At 30.3% G+C, this 23,545-nt stretch overlaps 1 protein-coding gene across 4 annotated transcripts in view; it reads left to right on the top strand.

The window, feature by feature from the left end:
* The window catches only part of LOC126739916 (frizzled-2), a 198,236-nt gene that overhangs the window by 134,507 nt on the left and 40,184 nt on the right, over window positions 1–23,545 (top strand). Inside the window, exon 1 of one of the 4 annotated variants that reach the window (XM_050445745.1) lies at window positions 2,327–2,611. The exons of 2 other annotated variants lie outside the window; for them this stretch is intronic. The gene's annotated coding sequence lies outside the window, so the exon portion shown is untranslated. Of the gene's footprint in view, window positions 1–2,326; window positions 2,640–23,545 lie in introns of those variants that run through there. One more of the 4 variants, XM_050445742.1, reaches the window with a different exon arrangement.

Genomic DNA, 23,545 nt, shown 5'->3' with positions numbered 1-23,545 from the left:
TATTTTATTGTGTTATATTTGTAATTAAATGCAATTAATCAAATGTATGATATTTCAAAGATTCTTTATAATAACATACATTTTATTGATCAATTGGATTATCATAATACATTTTTTTAATTTTTTCTTTTTAATATTGGTAATACTATATTTTTATGTATATTACTCTAGGGTAAAATGAAAATGATATCCTGAGGACTTTTTAAAAGCTAAATCACTTGTCACCAAATTATGGAAAAAAAAAGAACAAAAAATTAAAATTCTAAGATTGCAACAAACAAATTTGCGCCAAAGAAATTGAATTAGATGTCTCAAGTTATTATTAAAATACTTAAGAAATATTACATATATTACATATTTTATTTGACTTGTAAAAGTACTTGTTTGTATATTACTACTAATAAACTATCTAATCTAATCTATTGTACATAGTCTTTATTCTTAGGTAAGCTTTGTTTTTTAGTATAAATTAATCTGATATAATAATTGGTATTAGGTATTATATAGGTCACTGTTAAATGTCTCAAAACCATTGTACAGGCTAAATACTCATAATAAAAATCTTATAACCTATAAAAAACCTGCAACTCCTTCACAATTTGAACCTCCTTGTAGTTTTAACTCTTTCCGCTGAAGCAATACTGTCCCTTTGAAAAAGTCAGCACCATAGAAGTATATATTATGTGAGTTTTGTATAATATAATAAAATTTTGCAAAATGTTAAAAATTTGTGTCTTAAAACATGATTTATTAAGAAATCTATAATATTATATTAATAAAATATTTTATTTCCATAAAAATGCTTTGACAAAAATACTGCCTTTTATTAGGACCTTCCTCTAACGAAGTCCGTTAAAAAAACACATAAATAGCTCATCAATGGTAATATTACTTATATTTAAACTCTATAATAATTAATAAAAATTTATCAGGTAAATATTTGTTGACGACGTCACTGGTAGAGAGTGCTTGTATCAGTGGCGTCAACAATGCGTTCGAGCGGCGTTGCGATGCCATTAACGTTTTCTCGTTGCTTCGTACTTTATTTTCATTTATTTAACGTATATTGACTTCGATATAGAGTATCTTATCAAATTTATTTTTAAAAAATGCTTGATATTTTATTAAAGGGGAGCAGTAGTATTGTTTTAAGTTTTCGGAAAAAACTGAAAACTTTTATGATATTATAAAGTGATTTTTGCCATTTCTCTATAAGCATTTGGCATCATTGTATCAGAGATGTTGCAAGCAAACAAACCTGCCCATAGTTCCACGGCATGCTACTTCTAGCCTTTCAATGTTCTAAGACTAAAAATTAACCTTTCTTTAAAATTATCACATGTGTCACTGAGGGCGCCACCAGCAATCATGTAATTTTTTTTAATGCATTGAAAACTTCAAAATGTAAATACCTCGAAAAGGGTTAATCTAAGCGAGACTATTAAAATGTATCTTTTTTAAGCAAAGCTGTCTGCACTAATCGTTTTGTACTATAATTTTAACGTTTTAAACACATTTAAATCAGAATAAGCTTTTTTATATTTAAAACGAATAATTCATTTTCAGTTCATCAGAATTCACAAATACGATCTGCTACACGATACGGTAATATAAATTCCAAATATTTCATATATTACATTTTATATTGTAAAAATAAGTAATTTTCTTTAAAATCGTGGTTCTTTGTCCTGTCATATTTTTCTAATAATTTGGCGAAATTTGAAGTATATGGTACTTATTCAACGCAGAGTTTTATATACTTTGATTTATGAAAGAGTAAAATTTTTACAGAAATGCATCGTTTAGGAGTTATTACCAAGAAACTGAAAAAAGTCGAAAAAATGAGTACGTTTTGGACATCCTGTTGAACGGACCAACAAAAATTGGTGCAAAATTCAAAAAACTTGTTTTACCCGCAAATAATAAATCAAGGCAATCAGGCGAATTCTATGTTGTCTGTCCTGAAAGATCCACAATTATTTAAAATATTTTACTGTTATATATCCTGTTCACATTTCTAGCTCGTATCAGGCAAAACTAAACGAAAATCACCAAATTATTCGTCACAAATATCTCAATTTATAGAGGATAAATCAATCACTGGGCCCGTCCAATTATAACTAAATCAAGGCGCTGGCTACCTAAAAACCTCCCACCAATTTTGGCGCCCAACAAATTAATTTTCATCGGGCACCTCTCGAGGTGTTTCCCAAACCCACCCTCGTGCGCCACTGGTTCGAAAGCTTCCAAAAGCACACTCGAACGTGCGTCGACTCCGACTCTATCCGATGTTGATGTTGATCGTGCCGAGCCCTCGCACGATCGAGCGCTTTCAGTCTGAATTTAGTTGAAGCGCAGTGTACATGCGGTCCTTCGAGCCGGTTAGATCGTCGTCGCTGTATATACCGTATAATATAAGCATATCGTCTACGTAGTATAAACATTTTTTTCGGGAATAATTCACTCATTACAGTAGCCCGGCTGCGTGTAAGTTTGTGTTTTAGGTCGTAAATATTTACAACAGTGAATTTATCGACTGAGGAATGAATGAATTATAGATTTAGGCAGTGGAGTGTTTCATGTGCCAATTTCTAGCAGGATTTAGTGAGAGGTCTGTTTTATTTTTGATACCAATTGAGGTGAGATTTTTTATTGTTGCTGATTCTTTCTTAGGCTTTAAATATTCTTTAAGTAAGGAGATCAAGAAGCTTACCTTAAGCTTTATGTATTTTTAATGCCCATCTTATCTTTTGACAAAAAATTGTAACTGTAAAAGTAATTTATAATTAGATGCATTTAGACAAATTAGTAGTCCCACGTTAGACGCCAAACAATCACTAATCTTTATTAAAAACAGCTTGATTCAAAACGCGTCAAAGGCATCCAACATTTAATCCAAATTTCTACTTATTAAGATAATCTAACTGCGCACCACTTAACTTCATAACATGAGCCTTCTACTTCAAAAAATTTTAAAAACATTGCTTATCAATAAATTGTTGTATTGAATATAAGTGGCATTATCAACTAGATCATCTGAGAAACGTTTAAGAAGGATTAGCTACTGAAAGATTGAATTTAAAACCTAATTGATGACTGCTGACAATTCGTTATAAATCCCAAAAACAATTTGTGATAAACTCGACCCGATGATGATAAAATTGCGAAAATCTTCGACGATAAAAATAATTTTAATTTTATGAATATTAGGATAATGTTAAGGCAATCATAAACGATGTGGTTGTTTGATGTTTATTTTCTGCAGTTATATATTTCTGCAATAAAAGTTTTAATACTTTTGGCTTGAAGCCCAATGAGCTTGGCGCCACTTACTTATTGGCACGTTATTTTGAGACGTAGTTTTTTAATACATTTTAATAAATATATAAAATACAATTTTTCGGTTTATTATTTTCTTGTGCTTTTGGAGTAAAAAAAGTAAATAATTAAAGGCCGGTACTCATTATCTTTTTAGTTTTCATGATGTCTTGAAAAAGATAACAAATATTGAGATTAATACAAAAATTTCTTTTTAGTAAAAACCAATCTTTAGGAGTATTTACAAATTAGAAATATAAAAATGACTAATAAAATTACTAGCATTGATAATATTATAGAATATTCCAATAGTCGTTATTTTCTACGTTTCGTTCTTCAAATAACTCCTAATATTTTCAGGTCTATTACAAGAGTTACCGAACGATATAGCACAATCGGGTATACCACTAAGTATTGTTAGAGAATTGGTATTTTTACTTTTATTTTAAAAATTATCCTGACAATAACATGCATAGTTGTTGCTTAAAATCAATAATAGAGAAACTTCTGTTCAATTAGTTTTGCAAGTTAAATCCAGTTATGTATTATTAAGCCGAATTTTATTAAAACAAACGTAAGTATGGTTATAGAGATTTTTGCCTAATAGATCAGCTAAATTTGGCATCATTATTAAAATATTAGATAAAGATATTTTGATTTTGAAGTGTTTTTAGACTATCCTCAATATTTTGACGTGATTGATTGGTCTACCCAAGGTGTGTCTAAAATTTCATGAAATATCATGTTAGTTTCTATTTTGATATTGCTTGTTATTCCATATAGATTATTATATTTGATCCAGTATCAACTTTATAAGTAAATTGTAATAGTAAATAAAATGTGTAATAAACGTACCTATTATTTAAAATACATGTATCCTTGGAAAATTTCTATATTACTTAATATCAGTTGCTGGCTCAGAGGCTGAAGTATTCCAAAATCAGTTTAAAATTAATACAAAAAATACCGTTTAAATTTAAAAACTTGTTAAACAAATGAGCTATTGTAATGCTCAGAAATTCTATTACCGAGATATCGTATTTTTAGAACCCAGTTTTGGGCTCAAAAACGAGGTGGAAAATTGACTTTTTCCGAATTTTCAAAGTGCTCTCATTCCCTTAATTCTGCTCGAATCCCGTTATAACCCGGTCTTTTCGTGATGTAGGTGATAGGAGCAAGCCACTGGTATAGTTAGTTCGATTTCGAAAAAAATCAATTTTTGGTGAAAAAATTCGATTCCGCCCCCGTACCGGAAAAACCCGCATATTTATATACTATTTAATAATTTTATCCGGTCCGCAACTTTCAAAATATATTCATATACTTCTCTAATAGTTATTATATAATTTAACATAACTTTAAAGCCAAAATCCTTACATCACACTATGCAAAAAAAAACTTACTCTCATGTGCCAAAGCACTAATTCTACACCTGTTTCAAATCTCTGACCGTGACAAACGTGCATCCTTGGTCTCGGACCATTTTAAAAAGTTAACAAGGGTCTATAAACCCACCGTAAACCCGTCAAAAACCTTAACGAGATGAAAAAGGACCGACCGTACTCCGTCTCCTTTTCGCATTTCTACCTGCACCTATTTTACCGTTTCGAATTGTGATTCCCCTTATGGCGTTGTTACGTGTCAAAACATCTGAAGCGCATTTCCGTGCCAGCTTTGGAACTTTGGTTGATTGATTCGTTAAATCTCGTTGGTTCGCGAATAATGTGCCGAGAAATTTTTCGGTGGGTTCTGATCTACTTCGGTGGTCCGATTCAAGCTTATTGATTTAAATTATTTTAAATTGCTCAACCAATGAGTGGTTCACTTTATGACTCTTAGTAATATAAATAAAATACTAACAGTTATAATTGAGCAATTTACATCGTCTCTTATTGTTCCATTAATTTTGGATGATATGTTGAGTAACTAAATAATTAGTAAATGCAAATAACCTTATTAACTTTCTATTTTTGAAAATTTTTGATCAAGAGTAGAAAAGGGTTTATTTCTTGTAAAAAACGGTGTTGATGAACTAACTTAAATTTGTTAATTTGAAAATTATTACATATTAATCATCCACAAAGTGGCACCGGCTAAAAATCGACGCGAAACTAGTGAAAAAGTGACGTTTGAGTGCTGTAAAATCAAACAGACCAGCGCATTAGTATGTAATGTATTCCATAGATCATGTGCATAACATGACTGCAGATAATCGATGAAACCAAGGCAATATGTCTTGAGCATAACATAGCATAATACTTTTAGAGAATCTGGTTAGCGAATTGAAGAGTTAAAACGATAAACTCGTGGAAAACAACTGCCGTTTAAGGCAAAAAGTGCAGTACTTGAAAAAACATACGGAAATATCTGGAACAAAAAAAGTTAACAAAGAATCAGCTGATTCTCCTATCAAGGACATCACAATAGATCCCCTAGATCCGGATAGGACCGATGCGCGATAAGAGTGAGTGTGCAATCGCCTTAATGGCAGAAGAAGGCAGATGCTAAAGGTGGTTCCACATTAAAAGAACCAGTCAGCAACCGAAAGAAATCTCTTGTTGAAAGAACTCTGTTGTTATGTTTGCCCGTATATTTTTCGCCAAAAATGGAGGATTTTGGTATTTCAAAGAGAATCATAAGATTAATTTGAGGAGTGTCTCTGAGCTGGTGTATTTTAGTATTAATTTGGAAAATATCTAATAAAATTTGATATTTGCCTCTTTTCCCTACTGAACAAAGATAGAACGAATCAATTATCATAAAAGGGTTACTTCTATAATATATAATAATAGGTTTATTTGAAATATCAAACTACAATAATATCTTCAATTCTTCCAACTACAATAAAAATTAATTCCAACGTTTAAAATGTATATACATGATTTGAACTTGGTAGTTTACTTAAAAAGAAAGTTATTTATTAGTTTCAATACTCGTTTTACCTATTAACAAAAAAATAGAAAAAAATCAAAGAATTTAAGATTCATGCATTATTTTTAGAAGTATCAAAATTATCTTACATAGCTGAGGTTGATTAAATTATTACACAAATACCTTTTTACCAAAATAAATTGATACACTTTCCTTCTAAATAGAGAGAAACTTTGATATTTTCTTAAATGTATGGGAAACCAATTGAATAACCTGGAATTAAAATATAGTAAAGAACGTTGCGTTGATATTTTACATACAAAATCCGTTTGATAATTTAAGTTATTTCTTGTTTCATAATGATTTATTTTCACTAATAATTTAATTTCGTTTTTATGAATGTATTTTGATATTTACAAAATTTCCGTATTCTTAAAAGGAGTATTTGAGGGATACGTTCTTCTTTTACCATATGTCAATTTTATGTAGAATTTTTGTTCCATTTGATATGTCTATCAATAGAAGCTGACTCCGGACTTTTTTCTCGACTATAAATCTTTAATGAGCCGAAGTAAGGTGAGGTGTTTTTTTTTAAATATAAAGCAGAGTAAGGGCAGGTATTTAGCTTTTTTTAAAGTAAGTTTATTGATTTGAAGCCATGATTCTAATTTTTGAATGTCAATTTTCATGAAGTAAATGCAGGCTTTTCAAGTTAATACATATATTTGCACTGTAAAAAATGGTAGTGTCACCAACGGAATTTATTATTTTTATGATTTCCATTTAAATGCTAAATATCAAAGTGCCTAGCACCGTACCTAGAGGCACTCCATACAGTACTATTTCTGTTTTGCTTACTTCGCCATAAATTTACACAAATTGCATTCTATTTGCCAAGTAACTTTTCAAAAGGTGTAAAACTTTGCCTTTTAGGGCATATTTCTCCAATTATCAAAGGCCTTACAACGGTCGACAAAGATGCATACACTGCGTTTGTTTGAATTTAGAACGTCAGTTATTTGCGTTGTTGAATTAATCATTGCAACTTGAGTTGATTTTCCTCCTTCCTAAATCCATACTGTTTCTCAAAAACAGCTTCCAATTTATTGAAAAACTGAACAATTCTCTCTTTGAATATTTTCTCAAATATTAAAAAAAAAACACAGAAAGCAAAAATACCAATCTGCAATTTATTATTTGGTCTTTTTCTTTCGACTTATATAAAGGTTTAATTTTTACAATGTTACGACAATCGAAAACACAAATTTTTAAAACATATGTTTATTAAAAAAATCATTGGTATAATTATTAATTTGTTTATAGCCTCAGTTTTAAGATTGTCCCTATCATGCGATTTTTTATTTTTCAAAGAAGTTATAGCAAAAAAAACTTCACTTTCGTCCACTTCGAACAAACACGTACTGCCTTCTAGACTTTTTTTTAATTGGTGCATTATAAAATGGTTTCCTATCTGCATGAGGTTTTCCCAAAGTACAGTAATACCTATTAAATTCATTACATATATTGTTTTTGCTCAGAACTAATTTGTATTGTTCAGTTTTAATATTGTTAATGTTCGTTTTAGTTTTTCGACATGTTGAGTCTACAACTATCTGTATATGTTGCCTTGTAAACAATTGTTTCTCTCAGTAAATGCTTTTATTAATCCGTTTTGTATCAATTTATATTTGTTTGTTTATTCAAGACACACTTTGTTCGAATTATCAAAAAAATCCTGCTAGATACTCAATGAAAGAAAAAACTCTTCTCTGTAAAACCCTAATGCTAATATGTGGATTATGGAATTCTATTTCAATCGGTGTCGTTCTATAAAAATGGAGTTTTAAAATACATAAACAGATTCCCAGAGCTAATTATTTTGAACTAGATATATTGCGAACAGAGGTGGTTCGGTAATAGAAGCGGGGGAGACGGAATTTTTACGTCATCCAGAAGAAATTATCATTAAATTACGGTGTGGTCGCTAATTGCTTTACAATTACTTTGGTCTCCTTTTCAGTTCTGTAATGCACGGAATCAATGTGAGCTTCTGATTAATTTTAAACCTGCTAAGCTCCCCTAGCTTCCCTTCCACCAACTTAAGTGAAATCTAGATAATTTTGTGGTTCACTTTTCAGCATTCTAAAAATTGATAGTTAGCAACACTGCAGCTGATATTGACAAAAAAAATATATCCCAGGAATGGAAAATACAAAAAATAAGAGAGTGGCTCAACAGAAAGAAAGATGCTCGTCGCTAAAAGTTGCACCTAGAACACTTTTAAAAAGAAGACAAATTCCCAGGGACAACTAAATTGAAAAAAAACTCAGTAAGTCAGCACACTCAAGAGTCTGCGATCGTTGTTATTCAGAGTTGGTGGTAGTCTTCACTGAAAATGCTTTTGACTGCATTTGTATAAATGAGCACTGGTTAGGAATCGATCTGCTTTCTGTAATTTGGAAGGGTATAACAGTGCCTCCAACCGCCAACTTCAATATATTTCTCAGCTCTAGAAATAACTTCAGAATCAACTGAAGAGACCACCGCGGCCGATCCAAGGTCCCGGGAAAGTTTGATTCAAGTATTGTGTCACTTGGCGGCTGCAATGTCCGGGAACTTCGTCGTGCTAAAAAATCATATCCATTCTTGAATGCAATGGAATAACCTCTATTAACATATTGTTTTGTAGATTTTTTTTTAAATACCCGTCTCCTGTAAGACTCTGTGGAAATAAACGCGTCCAAGCAACGTTGTGTCAATAATTCCGCACCACACATTTACGTAGAATCGTAGAATACGAAGAATTACTTGTAATGGTTGCCTTATCTTAAATCTAACCTATTTTGTTCTTGTTTGACTTGTATTTGCGTTTCTATTATGCTTCCTACCAATAAATATTTGAATTGACATATACCAATTAGTTAAAACTAATTTAAATGGAATATCCAAGGCAAGACCTTATTTCAGCTAAGAGGAAGGGTTTATGGTTTTTTGCCACGCCTGGATTAACTACGATCTACTTACAACCCAATGGCACAAACTACTAAAGAGATTTTAAAACCTTTTAAGATATTTCGCCCGAAAATCTTTTCTCATAACCTGGTCCATAATTTGGTCAGCTATTTAGTTATTCGGGGCATATAAAAGTTCTATCCAGACCAAAAATTATGGCCTGAAAAATTATAAACCATTAAAAGCCGTTCACGGGCATTACCTTTGCCGTAAAGTCGGTAGGAGCGGGCGTTTAGCGCTCCTGTGGCATTCTGGTCACGTCTCCTTCAGCAAATTCAATTATTCACTGTCACCGGAAGTGGATACACTATGAAAACATGCCTAATGCACTTATCACCTCCGCTTCGCGGGCTAAATTACCCACAACTCTTAATCTATTAATGGTTTTTTGTTGTGTAGTTTATTTGTACCGGTTTACGTGGAACGACAACTAAGGAGTTTGGCAACGAATTTTTTTTTCGTATAAAGGAAACGGATATTGCAACAAACTTTACTTTGAAAGCATTTTAATATTATCTACTATTAAAAACTGTACAAAACGCTTTTATTGGACGCCCTTGTTTAAAATCGATAAAGACCTGTCAAGCGTATTTCTCCAACATACGCCGTAAGCTGTTATATATCCAGGGTAGTGCTAGATATGAAACTATTAAAATGAAAAATGAAAGAATACTAGAGAAGCTAGGAGCAGCAGAAATTTACAATTCTGGATAGAGGGAATGTAGTTTTAAATCGATTAATAAAAAGGGGTTGTCTTGGATGATTTATTACCCCATTTATTCATGTAAACATCTTATAATTACGCCTATCTAAAAGGCTCTATGCTTTTATATTTATTAAAAGTAATATAGATCACTCTTTTCTCTTCTCGGTTCTCAACCCTGAAATGTCACAACTATATCAGTCCAGTAGCAAATAAACCAGAACCATATATTAGACATAAAATAAATAAAACCCGACTGTAGTCTTCTTCTGTATAATTAGTACTCGGTACCCAAGATAAACAGACGCAACACAGTCCCGGTTCTAACTCCAATTTATTTTACGATATTTAGCCTGTTTAAATATTAGCTGCGCCTCTTTTTTACGGCGATTAAACGCCTGCTTTATGGCATCAGTCGTGTTCCTTTTAATTGTTTATTTATTCGGTTCAAAGACATATAAACAGGATAATTTAATCCCGAGGGTAAATAGGACGAATGAGATTTTATTGTGGTGAAAAGAGTGGGGTTGATGGCGGTTATATTTTAATAAGAGACGACGGTGCATTTACAGGTTTAATTTCACAAAAAAGGTAGAGGCCTATGTAAACCTTAATTAGATTAATTTATTTGATGACATGTAAGACGTTAGTACTGAAGGTAAATATGTAGATGGAAAAATTAATAAGATTAAACGACACCGGTGGCTTAGGTTTGTCAAATCAGGGTTTATTTAAGATTAATTTTTGTTAGTATTATCTTGTTGAAGCACATTAAAATGCATAACATAAATGGCTTCGGTATATATTTTTATATTTTTTTACGTAGTCTTAAATGGGAGTTATATTTTCAAAAAGAAAATAGAAATTGAGAATTATATATTACTTACTGGTACACCTAAACTTACCCTGATCTAATATGACCTACTAATTACAAAAGACATTATATTTAAATTCTTTATTAATATAAACAATGTTGTACCATATTTCAGAAAAAACACACAACAATAAATCCTTAAGCTACACATAGCTTGTCTAAATTCTACTTAAATATTATAATCTTTATAGATAAAAGATAAAGTACAAGATGCAAATTTAAATAGAATTATTATACTATCAATAAAATTTGGAATGAAAAAAAACAAAAAAAATTGGACAGAAAAGAAAGTTCTGAAAATACAAGCCAAAGATAAACCAAATTAACTTAAAAATAAAAATAATAATTTATAACAAATATCCATTAATTCACCCTAACATCATAACACTGGAAAAATTAAAAATATTTAATGATCTTTGATCATTTACCCAGGTAGAAATTTAATTTAAATAATTAGAATTTAGTTTAGAAAGATTTTTTAGTCGTATTAGCAAGTAGTTGTGAGTTTTTGGTCCAATGAATATTATTATATCAATTATAATAGTATAGTAATTGGTATACGATTTTTAATAATTTTAAAGATAGAACTTCACGTAGTTGGTAAAATTTGTAAATGGTTTAGCGGATCTTTCCAACAACATAATCTATATGACTCTCATACAGCAAATGCCTATCAATATCTCACATGATTTCTGGCTGATATGATACGATCACATTTACACTGCATAGTTTTAGTGTAACAGAAATACTCATGTACTTTAATATCTGGAAAATTAGTATTTGATTTATTATTTGTTGGAAATGGAACTTATGCTATTTTTTTCACGCCCATTGTAGAATATGTTGATCCATCCAGTTGTGATCTAGATATCTCATCCTCTGCTTTGCTCAATATTTTATATATTTGAATAAGAGACCATGGTCCATTTACAGGTTTAATTTCATAAAAAATATAGAAGCTTACGTAAACATTAATTAGATTAATTTATTTGATCACATGTAAGACGTTAGTACTGAAGGTGAATATGTAGACGGAAAAATTAATAAGATTAAACGAGACCGGTGGCTTAGGTTTGTCAAATCAGGGATTAATTTTTGTTAGTATTACCTTGTTGAAGCACGTTAAAATGCATAACATAAATGACCTCGGTATACATTTTTATATATTTATTAGCTATATTTTTTTAAGAAAAATATAAATTGGGGATTATATATTACTTAGGCTTAATTTGAAATTATTTAACAGTTAAAAATTATTTTCTTCACAGTGTTGCCTAAAGTTAATTTCGTAAGAGTGCCTTTTTGAATTAAAGCGCAGCATGGAACCTTACAGTAAATTTGGACTATAAAGGTCTTGCCCTCATATTACCAAAGGAACATTTATGAAGGTGACAAGATCCCTCTATTGTAAACCTTCAGAGAATCGAATAAACTAGGTGCAATACCGTCTATTCGCAGAAAACTTCCGAAAAGGAGCACAAAAGATGGATTTGTCGGCAGCTGTATTGAGCGTGAATCGCATCGCACCCAGGTGAACACTATTCATCAACTTAAACCGGCGTAAAGAATTAAATTACCAAAGAAAAATAGAAATTCTGCGCCAATTTCGCAGCCAATAACAACGTCATTTATAGAATGGTGTCGGCATTTTTTAAAGGCTGCACGGCTGTGCTTTAGCACAAAAAAATTAAGGGCGGCATTATGTTTCTATGGGTTTTGTTATGTTTATATTACAGAATTTAGCTTTGTCGGTGTTACACCTGTTTCTAGTGACCCATTGTCACCATGACGGCTTTTGCATAATTCTCATTTTTAATTTATTTTTGCATCTTGCAGCAGTTTTAAGTGCTGACTTTCTCCGGAAGGAAATAATTAATTTAAAATCTTTAAAAACATAAAAGCGACCAAAGCACCTCTCGTACAACACAATGACCAATTCATTTCATCGACCAAATACTAACGTAGACCAGGAAAATAGAAATAAGAAAATCCATATATAGTCATGCTGTGTCAATGGCATGGCCATAATGGCTATGTTTGTTGCATGTAATAACACAGGTTTGCCGATATTGATGGAACCTACATAGAGAGACCTAATGGTCCACTTTGATCTGCGAGAAATCGATGAGAGAGAAGATTTTGCGGTTTTGTGTTAAATGTGATATGAATATAAAATACGATTGTTTTATAATAATGATGATCAATGGCATATGCAAGGGAATTGAATATACTGATTAATATGTTACTTGTTGGAATATGAGAACATAATACTAATTAGATTGGTTAAATACATGTTATTTTATTGATTGAACGGCAGTAGTAGTAGTAGTAGTAGTAGTGTAATTAGCAGGATTTGGTGGTTGTGATATGTGTAAATGTAAGTTTTATGTTATAGTCATAATTTAGTTTAATAGTTCGTTTTTTTATTTTACGTAATTTAGCTAAAACTTTTTTTATTTTTGTATTAAGTTTAAAAAATAGCATTGTACTGGTTATTCTGTTTAAACGTTTTACGTCAAACTCTTTTTTGTAGAAAATGTTTGTTTTAACTCTTTTGTTGCTCAAAACTGCTTATAGGTGTATGTTTTTATTAAACAGATGTAGGTTTTTATTAAACAGATTCTAAGAAAACTAAATCTTCCTACTTTTTTATTATTTATAAATGTGTTTGTAAAAAGACCGTTTTTTTTGAAATTTTTAATTTATTTATATGACTTGTTTGGAGAATTTTTAAGAATGAACTGAACTACATTATAATTTTAATTTAAAAACTTTATCTTTATTAGGATTTATAGTGAAATCAAAAAAAAAATTCAACCTTTGTAACAAAATACCTTAGTCTAAAAAGAATTAAGCGAAGCCCAGAAATAATAAGAAAAATAATAATAGTTAATTGTTTAACATTATTTGGTCCTTCAAGCCAAATTTTGACTATAATATTCAAGAATAAAATAAATATAATCTTGAAGTTTTCTTAAGTTTTAATTCAGATTTTTAAGATAAATTAAAATCTTTTGTTTTTTCCTTGCCACGGACAAACCTGGCCATGTTTCAAAAGCTAGTCAAAAATATTTTAAAAACTCTTCAAAAAAGTTCCTCATAGAGGAAACTCGAGCGCACATCACTCTTTAGGTTTGGAAACTCTAGCTCAACTAGTTTCATTGGAAAAACATTTTAAAGTCACCCTATCGATTAATTTAATTATTTTTACGCTAATAACATAGATCACCCGGACAAACCTGGTCATATCTCAAAAACTAGTTAAAAATATTTCAAAAACTCTTGAAGCACCTTATAGGGGAAACTTGAGCGCATATTACTCTCTAGGTTTGGAAACTCTAGCTTAGCTAGTTTCGTTGTAAAAACATTTTTAAATCAGCCTATCGATTAATTTAATTATTTTTACGCTAATAACATAGATCATCCGGACAAACCTGGTCATATATCAAAAACTAGTTAAAAACATTTTAAAAACTCTTGAAGTTCCTTATAAAGAAAACTTGAAGTTCCTTATAGAGGAAACTTAAGCGCGCATCACTCGCTAGGTTTGGAAACTCTAGCTCAGCTAGTTTTATTGGAAAAACATTGTGAAGTCACCGTATCGATTAATTTAATTATTTTTACGCTAATAACATAGACCACCCGACAAACCTGGTCATATTTCAAAAACTAGTCAAAAACATTTTAAAAACTCTTGAAGTTCCTTGTAGGGGAAACTTGAGCGCACATCACTGTCTAGGTTTGGAAACTCTAGCTCAATTACTTTTATTGGAAAATGATTTTTAAGTCACCTTAAGACCTCCTTAACGAACTTGGTCAATCTCTAAAACTGGTCGAAACTCTTGAAGTTTCTCGTAGGGGAAACTTGAGCGCACACTACTGTCCAACTTTGAAAACTCTATTTTTTTGCACGCGATATTTCTCAATTATATCTAAATATGGACTATAAGTAAAATCGCTAATTAAATTTGGTCGAGATCATAGACTATGATAATTAATATAAATAAAATTCTAAAAAAAGGACTTTTTAACCAATAACTTACGAAATCTTAACATAAGAAAGCACATTATCCAACACAGCATTTAAATTTACGTATATCGGAAAAAGAATGACTTGGCATCATATTTTCAGATCATTCTCAAATAAAGGTCTATTAGTTGCAGAGACTAATATTTGAACTTTGATTTCAAAAAGTCAAGGATAACGTCAAAGACATCAGTGCTGATCAAAATGTTTTATCAATTACTGCTACCTATTATTTGATTAGTGGTAGCAGCTAAGGTAACGCCACTAATCAGATCCTTACGAAAGCCACAATGAGGTTTTTCAGATAATGTTCGTAACATTATAAATATGCTTCTTAAATTAACCTATAAAAAACACTTATATTCTTAGGAGCCAGTGAATTATTACGAATATTTGGTCTAAAAATATAAATTGTTTAAACATAAGTATTAAAATTTTTCAAAGTTTTCTTAAGTATCTACCTAAAATGTTGAAAATTCCTTTATTTTAATCAATCTCTCATTATTTTTTTCTTAAATAAGTATTTTATTATATTTAAAAAAATATATTTTAATACCTAAAATTTTAGAGCAATTTTCTGCTTAAATTTATCAACTAAAAAATTGCTTATCTATTTTTTAAACAATATCAAATTCAAATTGAAAAATTACAATTTCGCTCAAATAAAAGACTCTTATACCTTCAGTAGTTCAACTTATCTTCAATCATCTCGTGCAGTAGTCGTATTATAGATGCAAAATTGATTATATGTTTACTTTCAGCAACAAGTTTTCAAAGAAGCCTGCGGTAATTTCATTATTTTCTCGTTTTAACATAAGTAGGTAGAACCTTTTATCGAATCAAAGCTAACGTGATTTCACGTTAGGAAATTCAATAAAAACAATCGTTAATCGAGTTGACTGTCCGATAGTCCGTATCGAACAATTCGCAGCAGAATGAAATCATTCAATTACCAATACAATATACCACTCAACCATAAAGGTTGTGCCATAACATCGAAGGCTTGGTATTTGCATACAAAGTTATAAATCTCCGTTCCTTCTACTCAAAATGCTAATGGGTATATTTTATCGTGCTTAAAATTTAACTGCCATTGTAAATTCCACCGCTGTTGTCAATTTTTTAAGTGTCACCACATCGGATATCTCCGGTGAATTTTAAATCAGCCGTTCGAATGGTAATTCATTAATTGATGCGTGTTGGAAAGGTTAAGGTGACGTGCATATTATAAATTTTAAAGTGGTTTAATTAGTTGGCCATTTTACAAAGTGCTTACTATTTTACGTTTGTAATTTATAAAATTATTAGATCTTAATTATTTAATTATCATTTTTTTAATTATTTTACCGTATTTTGGTTGATTTACCTATAAACTCCCGTGACAATGATCTCAAAATTTCTATAATCTTAATTAGTTTTTTTTCTGAGCAATTTTTGTTTTTGTTATTCGGTTTAGTGATGTCCTTTTACTTCATATTCTTATGCTTTTATCATTTTATTAGTGAAGAAAAATACAAAAAATAGTAATAAGTTTTACTCTGCAGTTACCTCTTATTTATTTATTTTCTTTTATTCAATTTAAGTGTTTTAGTTTTATATAGTAAAAACAAAAATCTGGGTTTGGGTATGTTGTCAGCCTAAATTTGACTTCTTCATATTTTTATATGTTATTTTCTTGCGCTTCATTTTGTTTGTGTTAAATTGTAATTACTGCTTAAATTCTAATAATCGGGTTTATCTGTCAAATTGTTTTTTCCAGACATCTATTCTAACTAATAAGCTAGTATATTTCTATCTTATGAACTGTAGTAAAACTATTTCATTTGATGGTTTTGTGGACAATATGAAATTTTATTTAATATTTATTATTATTATATTTTTTATTTATGAAGTTAAATTATCTATTTACTAAAAGTTGCATAAATTACTGATTTTTATAAAATAATTTTATTTTGAATTATGGCTACTCAATTTTCACCAATTTCTTTATTGCGCGTAAACTTTATATATTTTTACGTATTTCTTATAAAGTTGTTTATATAGTGTAATTTTATAAATTCAATTTATTATTTTTTGCTGTAAACGAACTAAAGAACTTAGGGAAAAAAGAAGTAAAGAAACATCAACTCATACAACATACAGTTTATTTGATAAATTATTTATAACCTAGAATCAGCTGCCTTGCCTTATTTTAAAACATATTTTTTGATTATTTCATCAATTTATTTATTTTTATTATAATGATATTTATTATGTAATAGTTTTTATACTTATTTTTTAATTTAGCTCTTTATTATATGTCACATTTTTCCGTATTTCCTAGCCAAAGTAAGCTGCCCCTGAAAGCATTTTAACTAAAATTTATTGCTTTTAATTTTTCTGTTTTCTTATTATTCTGTCTGTATTTTTTGTCTGTTAGTATTCTTCTTTTTAGCCCTCCGTAGCTAAGCTGCATAATTTATAAGCAATTGCAAATTCCTACCTTCTGTAATTAAAAACATTAACAATTTCACTGAAAATAGTGCTTAATTTTTAAAAAGGTGCTTTTTCGGTACTTTATTAATAAGGTATATCAATTATGTTGTTCAGTGGCAAGATTTGGTTGTTTGATACAAATTTTAATGAATCAATTAGAATGTTTAATTATTTGAATATCAAGTATAATTTATAAGTAATCCAGTAACGTATTTAGCCATGATAAACGTAGTACACTTAACGGTCTCCGAGCGTACGTGTGGCTAAACATAAGCCGCCCTGAAAGCAATAGGAAAGAAAGTAAAGCCAGGGCACAATGTACAGTGATCAATCAAAATGTCAGGAGGAGATCTTGGCTTTGTTTACCGAGCCGACAACGCACGCTATCGGTCGAACCATTGGCGAAGGTCTTTTACGGTCTTTTTAAAGTTTTATATATTTTTTCTTGAGTATATTGGGTTTCAAGGAAGTTTTTTCTAGCATAATAGCCTGCCTACAGTTCATTTGTTCACTAACATAAACATTTAGATCGACATGGCTTTTAAACATATAGTTACAACCGCAAAAGCAATCTTATTGTAGAAAAATTGCATTGTTTTCCTAAAATATGAATCATGCTCTATTAAATTATGCATGTAAACATGAATTAATAGGTCATTAATTAAAATTAATTTCCGGTAGCTTGTGTAGTTATTACTGCAGTTAGATTGATAAGGTCTTTGTTAAATTTTCTTAAATACACCTCATTAAGTAAAGAGTTACATATAACTAGCATAGTATTTATTGGAAATAAGCTATTCGCGTTAACTTAAAAAAAATCGTTAGTTAAAATTCGAAGTTTAATCTTCGGTAAAATTGGATGAAATTAATCAGACCGTTATTTCTATATTTGGAGTTATTTATTATATAGTAAATGTACATTATAACTTGGATATCTCTTCTTTCATTTAACGTAGTAAACCTAAAGGATTCGTGCATCGACCTGTAGGACACCACGTATTGTTCTTTTCTACATATAGATATCTTAGAAATAGTTTTTTAACTTTTTCAATAAAGTCGATTTTGGAAACAGTAATTCGTATCCATATAACAGATGCTCATTGTCCATGTGGTCTTACAAGGACAAAATATAGTTTTATTATAGTGTTTATTTGAAAATGTTTACTACCTATTGCATATCACAAGTCTTAGAGCCCTATAAGTCTTACTGGTTATAACGGTTAATAAAATTAAAATTTTCTTTAAAATTAACACTCAAATCCTTAATCTCAGATAATAATCCTGAATAAAAAAGTTTTTTTTGAAGTAAAACTTACACTATCATACACTTTTCAATATTTATTGACATTTTTTTGTCAATGACAAATTAAATACATGACCAAGATTTCCCTGTAGCTATATACAGTCATTTATCTAAGACACTTGCCTAAATATATTAAAATCATTAACATAAAGCAAGCAGTTGCAATTCTTAACAAGAGAGTTTAAGTTGTTCCCCTGGGTACCTCAGAAGTGCCTAAATATTCTCCTGACCTTGTTCTTACCACTTTAATAATCTGCTTTCTCCCTTTTAAGTATGATTAAGTATGATTTCAATAAATTAACAGCCCCTTGAGAGAAATTAAACAAATCTGCAAGCTTGAAGAGCAGTATGTACTGGTCGACCCTATCGAACCCCTAAGAACAGTCTATATATGTAACATTCAACTGCCTTCCTGTTTTTTATGGCCTGTAATGCATACTCTGTAAAAATACGTAAATTTCTGGTGGTCGACCAATACTGAAAAAAAAACTGGCTTATAGATATTTTATATTTAACATGATTATCAAGATCATAATACAGAATGGATACAAGTAGTTTTCAATCTCATTTCTATTTCCAAATTTTAAAAAAGGCACTAGAGCAGTTTTTCCAGTTATTTGGAAAGATTTGCTGTTTTTTTTGCCAAATTAAGGATGTGTATTTATGGTTCGAGTAAATAATCTATGCACATTTTATAAATTTATGATAGAATCTCATAAATACCAGTTGATTTCTTTGATTTTATATTTTTAACACTTTTTCTCATACCAGACTCTATTATTTTAAAAAAAATTACAACTACCTTAGGCACTAATGCTGTCCATATACAGAATTAAAATAGGTGGCAAAAACGTATTTTCAATGTTCAACGAGTTGACAAAGGTCATGTTCGCAAGTTTCTGATTCCCTTTTGCTTTAAATAAATCATGCCCAGAAACTACGAGGATCCTGATTAATTTTCAATTGACTTCTTGTGTAAATTAAACTCTACTAAAGTTAAATTTTGTAATTTTGGTTCACGCGTTAGGGAAATATATTTTATATGCTCATTTTCATTAGCCCTGCCCTTTTTAATAAGCAAATGAAGTTGATTTTCCTTTTTTAATTTACGCATTAAATCAGTGGAAAACCCAGTAGGAAATTTATCACGGCGATTAGTATTTTTCACCCTTACCCTTGAGGTACATTTAGGAAAAAAAATCCTTTCTTTGATTTTACCCATATTACAACCAATATCACAATCCATTTAATTCTTCTAATTCTTCTTCGAATTAAATTCATTCTAAGGTAATGTTATTCTTTAAAGCTATAAGTACTCCGTCCCCTCTAGTCCTGTCATTTAGGCGGTTATGGACCTTTAATCAAATAGCTCCAAATCCTGGATACCAGAATTTAGCCATGTTCTAGTGAACACAATAATGTCACGCCGCTAAACAATTTTCAAACAATTTTGTTGTATATTGACTCTCATTGAGAAATAGTATTTTTGGAAATGTGGAAGTCTTAACATTGTAAGATCTTCAGGCTTGATTATAGGTGCAAGTCTAGAAACATGCTACCAGTTTTCGCACAGTACATATATTATTAGATGTGGAATCGTTCCTTCGTACCACAAAACGCCGTTTCTTTCTACCTTGTGTTTCCTAGCCATTGTCATTTTATTGACAGTCTGTGTCTCATGAATGCTTAAATTCAAAGCTTCTACGTATTGTGATTTTCACTTTTGGTTGGTAAATTTGAAAATTTTTTTGAGTGTTTATTTTATTTTGTTAGTTTTTGATAGGATTCGGCACGAACCTAATAAATATACCTAATCAATTGAAAAGTAAATGACCACAACTAGGTGGCCGCCATTTTGCGTGATTGTGTCTTTTCGATGTTTGTCACTCTGACAAATTTCAGTGGTGCCAATTGTAGGGAAACAACATTTTTGTGCGGTTACGTTTACAAAAACAAAATAGAAAGTTACATTTAGTTAAGAATTTAAGATAATTGCGTTAAATCTCAGATTTTCTTGTACTTGTTAAATAATTTCGTTAAAATTTATGAAAGAAAGTAATCCTCACCTAAAATGAGATAAAGTTTTAATTAACCTGTGATAAATTCATGCACTTTAAAATATGTGTTTTATTAATCTCATAAATCTTACTAAACCTCATAATATGAAAATGATGATCTTCATTTAAATTTTTGCTTGTGTTTACTTAACAAACGTAGCTAAAAACAAAGGTTATTGAAGCCCTATCAATATACCTATTTCAACAATTCGTAATCAATCTATCTCAGGAACATTATGTTTTAATTTAGAATATGGTTTAAAAACAATGTCAATGAAAAAAATAAATTTAATTCATGACAACTTCAACTTCAATGCCTTCATTTAAAATATCTTGTGTTGTCCACACTGAAAATGTTCAGAGTGACCAACATCAAAAGGACACAACCACTTTAAAAATGCGACCACCAGGCAGCGATTGTTTTTTGTTTATGGTGGCCTTTTGCATTAGCAGTCCACTAAGGTTAGGTTTGCTAATGTCATAATGGACGTTCGCGACAACATTCGAATATGTCATTGGTGATACTGCTTTGCTGGTTGCAGCCTAATCTGTTTTGTCAATGTTACCAACAATAGAATTAGAAATTGTTTGAATCTGGTAATTTTGTTTGTAAACATTTTATATATTAAATCATACAGTTATCAGAAACAACTTTTATAACAAACTGATTTTCCTCAAAAGGAACTTTTCTGCCACTATTAATATATCTTATAGAAATTTCACGTTCTCACAGTAATAATTCATCTGCCTTAATTTTTTTATGTCGTTACAACCCGTTTCATTGCAAGAGCTGTAAATTTACAATTCCAAGTTGAAAAACGACACCTCGAAGCGTCTGTTAATATATTTAAACGATGAGCACCCAAGATAAATAATACTTGTACCTTCCTGACTCTTGCTTTAGGAGATAACATATACCAGGGGCCTTCGAGAAGTAATTTAATGATATTTAAAGAAAACGGTGTCATAATGGCCGCTTGTCGTGCCTTTAAATTTACAACTCTCATTCCACATAAGTCCACATATTTTATGCGAGTCTGGCCGAGAAGTAAACAATAGAGAACAAGACATGCGTGGGCATACGCCAAGTGGTTCTATTTTCAGTTCTGATACAGTTCGAGTACTTACGTTTTGTAATGGCTTTATTTTAGCAGTGCGCAGTTAAGAAATATTTAAGTTGAATTTTTTTTTACATTGATTGTAATTATTTCTCTGACAACTTCAAGCCGAGTGGAAGTTTTAAACTTTTCTACGCGATGGGAGGAGAGTTTTAAGAAGTCCAATCTTCCATAAGAATTTAACTTTCATAGTTTAAACTTCGAGGCAACTTCTAGTACGTAATCATCCCGCTTGAGGAAAAATTTCGCACCGGCATGACACTGGGACATCACGTATTTTAAAACTTTCTATAACAGTTTTCGTCCTAGAACTACGGTTATTGTTTAAGTTTTAAAAGGTCATTAAAAAGTTTTAATTGAAATTATTTTTTATTGGTTGACAGGTGCAACTTCCTGTAGCACTATGTTTAATTATTTAATAAAAAGACATCTGTTACTATGGAACTCGATACTCTTATGTTATGTTCAGTATTAGCTAAATCTCTATTATTCTCGGAAAACATCGTGCTGCATAAAAAGCGCTTATGGCACCTTCTAGGAAAAAACCGAAAATATTTTTTTATACAATTTTAAAAGTAAGTATATTTTTCCACTGTATTATACTGCAGAGCAAAATAATTTTTTTTTTAAATAGCCGAAGAAAGCAATAAGCGACACATATAAGGCCTTATACCTTAGTGCACAAACGAGAAAGTATTCATGAGCAATGACATTTAATTTCATTGATTTATTGCTACGCCCACGAGCGAGTAGTATTGAAATCGCTATCTTCGCAATGGATGTCAAGAAGTTCTTTGAGATCGTTAGCTGGGTCAGTCAATAAGTACTGCATTTAGAGAGTATTTAAAATGAAAATTAGTTAAATTCAATTAATTGATATTTAAATGGGATGATAATTTTTGTTTGTTTATTATTGCATTGTTTTCACTAAAAATATTTCTCTTTAAACCTTTATATTTCAAAGTCAATTAAGATATATTATTTCTTCGTTTGTATAGCAAGATTTTTAATGTTATGGGCACAGTTTAGGTGGAAAGGCACTTATTAAGAACATATTAAAAATTAAATATCCAACATGAGTAATTTGTACTTTGATTAGTGATTTATGGAGATTGACTCATTTTATTAGGAAAGTTATAAAGATATCTTATATTTTATGATTTGAAATGTTCATATTGCCAGGATTTCGGTTTACCAGAAAAAGGATTTCCAAAAAAAAATAGTTGATTCAAACATATCCCTGATAAATTTAATATTTAGAATCTAAGATTTAATTAATTTAATCGTTTCGTAGGTATATGGGAAGATGAAGCATACCTGCGCATAATTTTAGTATATAATATTCGATGGTATTTTCCCGTTCGTAGGTGTAAATTAAAATAATCGAAAATAGTCAACTAATTAATTACACTACGAAATACGATCACTTACGACTACTAGAAAAATTTATTTTTACTGTATTTATTTGAATCTCGCGCTAATATTCCGAACTCTACTTCATTGAACTGACAACTGGCTACCATCGGCGATATGGCTTCCTATATACTCGGTAAAATGCTGTTCTGGAAGATTCCCGCGAGATGTCGTGCGACTTATATTTATATAATGTACACTTATATATTATTAAAAAATGTATAATAATAATAAAAACTTTACAAGTTAGATTTACTTATAATTTTATCCCGAACATAATTGTGCTATTGTGAAAAGTGGCGAAGTCCAGATGTAGCAAACCTATACAAAAAGGTTTATCTAAACTGCTCTAATTAACCTTAGATATCCATAGT

This window comes from Anthonomus grandis, chromosome 8, assembly GCF_022605725.1.
Source record: "Anthonomus grandis grandis chromosome 8, icAntGran1.3, whole genome shotgun sequence".
Classification (NCBI taxonomy): Eukaryota; Metazoa; Arthropoda; class Insecta; order Coleoptera; family Curculionidae; genus Anthonomus; species Anthonomus grandis.
The sequence above is the reverse complement of the archived record's forward strand: the minus strand, read 5'-3'. Positions and strand labels throughout refer to the sequence as shown.